Raw genomic sequence first — 4,588 nt, forward strand, 5'->3', positions numbered from 1 at the left:
ATTCCAGCAGGTGCTAACCAAAAATAAAACAGCAAGCAATTAGGCTAATAGGTGACAATAGGAAAAGAAAAGGCAGGACGTGAGGAATATCTGCCATGTTTCTCAGCATTGGAGACTGCTCGGAGTGACGGCACCTTGAAAGGCTGTTTTCCAGCTCTTGGTACCAAAGAGCAAATGATTGCACAGCCGGAAGCACCAAATAGAACTCCATTCATTATAGGAGATCCATATTAAGGGGAACAGACAAACTATTACTTAGGAACAATCCTGACACTTGGAGAGATTTGAATTAATTAAGGAGGACAAGTATATAATCATGAAATCAGAGAGTGCTTGACTAAAAAATTGATTTTAGTGAAGATAAACTTCATGAAGAGAAGGCAACAGATGTTGTATCTATGAACTTTAAGAAATAATTCGAAAAGGTAAAACACGAAAAGGCTGGTTAACAAATTTGAGGGTCATGGAATACGAGCGTGAGTGTGAACTTGGAAATACAATTGGCTTCAGTGCAGAAAACCGTTATAGGTATTGTTTTTCTGATTTGAGGATGGAAGTCCCAGAGGTTCAATGTTAGGATTACATTTTTGATATGTATATGTCATATTGGAATGCAGAACAAAATATCAATATTTACTGATGATGCAAATGCGGTGTATGGCAGCAGGAGATGGTGACAGCTGAGTGTAAGAAGAATGGGCAGAACATTGGCAGGTTGAATCTAAGATAGAGAAGTGTACGTTTATGCATTTTGCAGAAGGGAGAAGGAAAGGCAATGTACAGTTAACAAGAGACAGTTCTAAAAAGCGTGAAGGGAGATCTGGTCCATGTGGTTATATCTCTGAACGTGGCAAGTTCCACTGAGAGAGTAGTTAAACAAGTACTTGGGATCATGGATTGCATTAATAATGGTTATAAATACAAAAACAGAGAAGTTATGCTCAACATACATAAAGTTATGAATTTGTTTTAATACTTGAGACAGAAACAGAGTATTGTGTCCAGTTCTGGGCCACCACAGTTTAGGAAAGACTTGAGGGCCCTTGACAGGATGAAGAGCAGGTTTAGTATGATGGTGTCAGGCATGAGGAATTTTGGCTATAATGTGAGGTTGGAGAAATTCGGGTTGTTCTCCTTTGAACAAAGGAGTTTGTAGGGAGACTTCACTGAGGTGTACAAAACTTTGGCCTGATTAGATCAGATGCACTGCAGCGATTCATGAAGGCGGCTCAGAATCACCTTCTCAAGGTCAATTAGGGATGAGCAATCAATGTTGGCCAGCCAGCGAAGCCCATGTCCCACGAATGAATAAAAAAAAGATGGAAAAAATAAAATCCATTCCCACTTGATTTTGGTACAGGACTAGGGTGTCACAGGTAAACGTTTTGGGGAAGAAATTGCAAAGGGATGTGAGGAAGAACATTGCTCTGCGGCACGGTGGCACCCGAAAATTGGTGGCTCCAAAAATTCTCAGTCAGATTTAACATTTTGGCGACACAGGACTCACCTGGAGAAAATCAGTTGTTTCTTTGCTCAGGGGGTTTGCTGCCGTCCCATGTTCCCCGGGGATACTTCTGCCGGAATTGACATCGATCATGGGCGCAGTCACTCCATCTAACTTTAGAAAGAGGAAATCTTTCATGGTTGAATCTTGAGACATGTCATAGGGAAGTGGTTGTGGGAAAATACAATTTTCAGACACCTTAGCGTAATTGGCTGGTATTTGAATATTCACGCTAGCCTTTTGAATTCCATGTACTGAATCGCTCTTGGAAACGTATGACGTGTGCAAACAACAACAGTGACTATTACTCCCACTTCTACCCCGATGTACTTTAATTCCGAGGATTACAATCGCCGTTTGCAACAGAAGTGAAATTGTGCCACAACACAACATTAAATAAAAGTTTAAATCGATTACCCAAGGCCGCGAGTTCCCCAACATGCCGATGTGAGATGTATTTACTGCAGTTTCATCCTGCATTGATACATTAATGGTGACTGTTGCTGAAAGGGATGGGGTTCCATTGTCCCTCACACAAACTACAATTCTTTGCCTGTGGGGATCTTCACGCCCAAATTTGCGAATAGTCCAGATTTCTCCTGTGTCTGACGCTACGGTAAACAGGCTGTCATCAGTAGGCTCGCCGATTTGGTAGGAAAGTTGAGCGTTCTGTCCAGAATCAGCATCAGTGGCTGTCACTTTTGCAACCAAGTAACCTGGGTCGGTAGAACTCGGTATTGTTTCTTCTGCTGTGGACCCTTTACTCGGTACAGGGGATATAATCACAGGGGCATTGTCATTCTGATCTATGATAATCACACTTACGCTTACATTGCTGCTGAGCGGAGGGAATCCAGAATCCTTGGCTTGCACCAAGAGACGAAATTTCTTTAGTTGCTCAAAATCAAACGACCGTCGAGAAAACACCACACCAGTGGCTGAGTTTATTGAGACGAATGAGGTTGTGGGCAATCCGTCTATCAGGTTATCCAAAATATCAAATGTTATTTGAGCATTGTGATTCGAATCCGGATCATGGGCTGACACAGCATCAATTGAAGCACTAATATCATTATTTTCCACTACGTATATGGAGAAGGAAGGCTGCGTAAAGTATGGTGCGTTGTCATTTATATCTGTAACTTCAACTCGCATGGTTTTGTTAGTCGAGAGGGGAGGGGAGCCGGAGTCCGTACATATAATGGTAATGTTGTACTTTGGCTTTATTTCACGGTCTATATTACCTTGAGTGACTAAGGTATAGTAGTTATCAAAGGAGCTATTAAGCTTAAAAGGAATATCCCTTTTGATGTGGCAAGAAACAGCCGCTCTAAAATCGGAATCGCGGTCAGTAACTCTGAAAACAGCTACTTCAGTGTTTAGAGCAGCGTTCTCCGGAATGGAGCTCGACGCAGACGTTGCTATTATTTCAGGGCAGTTATCATTAATATCCGTGACCTTTATTAAAACTTTACAGTATCCTAGCAGTGGAAGTGTGCCACGGTCCTTCGCTTGTACCATAATCTGATCATTCTCTGCTTCTTCATAGTCCACGGCAACGATTACTCTTATTTCTCCGTTTACTGAATCTAAGCTAAATATTTCCCGAACTCTCATAGGAGTATGATCGTTGAAAGAATAAATTACCTGACCATTAAGGCCTTCGTCCGCATCCACCGCAGTTACTTTAACAATCAATGTATTTTTACGCACGTTCTCTGCAGTGATGATTTGATAGACGTTTTGTTCGCAAACTGGGGCATTGTCGTTCGCATCAAGCACATTGATGTTAATCTGGGTGGTCCCAGATTTTTGGCGAAATCCTCCATCAAACGCCGTCAGTGTTAACCGGTGTGTTGATTGTTGCTCTCGGTCTCGGGGCCGCTCCAGCCCCAGTTCGAGAATGTCAGTTTGTTCGCTGTTTGATTTCAATATAAAGTAGTCGTTTGGGCTCAGTTTATAGGAGCGGACACCATTGGTTCCGGAGTCTGGGTCAAGCGCGCTCTGCAGTGGGAATGTCGTTCCAGCCGGCATCAATTCTGAGGTATTTATGTTAACTTCCGTTGTCTGGAATAAGGGTGAATTGTCATTTACATCGAGAATTTCAACCTCAACACGATACAGCTTTGGCGAACTCTCAACCACAGCCTCCAACATCAATACGCATGTGAGGCTTTGTACACACAGCTCCTCTCTGTCTATATGTTCTTTTATAAACAAAATTTCAGTTTTTAAATCCACACCTAGATACTGTTTTTTTGTTTTCAGGCGCAATTCGAAACTTGCGCGGCAATAGCTCTTTTACATCTAACCCCAGGTCCTTCGCAATATTACGAACAAAGGCGCCAGTCTCTATTTCTTCAGGAATTGAGTAGCGAACGTTGCCACATACTGGACACGTAGCGTAGAGCGTAGATGAGTATCACATAAAGATGCCATTGCGACAATCGGCTATATTGCATGAAGGGCATTCTGGCTTCGCTAAATTATAGGCCCCACAATGCGATATCAGGAATGTAATTGTCCATCAGCTGAATTATTAAGACGTAAAGCTATATCGTGCGCACAACAGCGCTAACTCTTTGTTTTATTCACTGAGAGTTTTATATTTTTTTCCGAGTCACTTTTCCCCGATGCAAGCCGGGATCATGGAATGCTGATTGCGGCTCCTTTTTTCGGCACTGCGCAGTGTTCGGTGTAGGAGGAGCGGTGCTGGATCTCCGGCCACATTTTGGCGTCCCATTGGTAGACAACGACACAGAGACACGGCCAATAATGACATTCAATACTCTTAAAGCAACAGTGCCTCTACTGAACACTGTCGGAACTGCTGTGTATTTAACGTTGTACAACTTAAATTCAAGTTGAGTACATTTGCTTTGACATAGTTATTTATTTGTTGAACTGTTGGAGGTGTAAACTCCATTATGGTTACCGGCCTGAGCACCATTCGTTTTTAGCTGATACACTCATGTAAAGAAAATAGCCATGCCTTTATTGAGCATTGGTTAGGTACAATCTACTGGATGAGACTTTATATGTGAATTGTTTCAGCAGCTTGGTAGGGAACTTGTGCTTTTCTTT

General features: G+C 42.3%; 1 pseudogene; it reads right to left on the minus strand.

Annotated features, from left to right (window-relative positions):
• Nucleotides 1-1,480: 1,480 nt before the first annotated feature.
• On the minus strand, nucleotides 1,481-3,975 carry LOC144505590 (protocadherin gamma-A3 pseudogene; annotated as a pseudogene).
• Between the last annotated feature and the right edge of the window lie 613 nt (nucleotides 3,976-4,588).

Source organism: Mustelus asterias, chromosome 16, assembly GCF_964213995.1.
Source record: "Mustelus asterias chromosome 16, sMusAst1.hap1.1, whole genome shotgun sequence".
Classification (NCBI taxonomy): domain Eukaryota; kingdom Metazoa; phylum Chordata; class Chondrichthyes; order Carcharhiniformes; family Triakidae; genus Mustelus; species Mustelus asterias.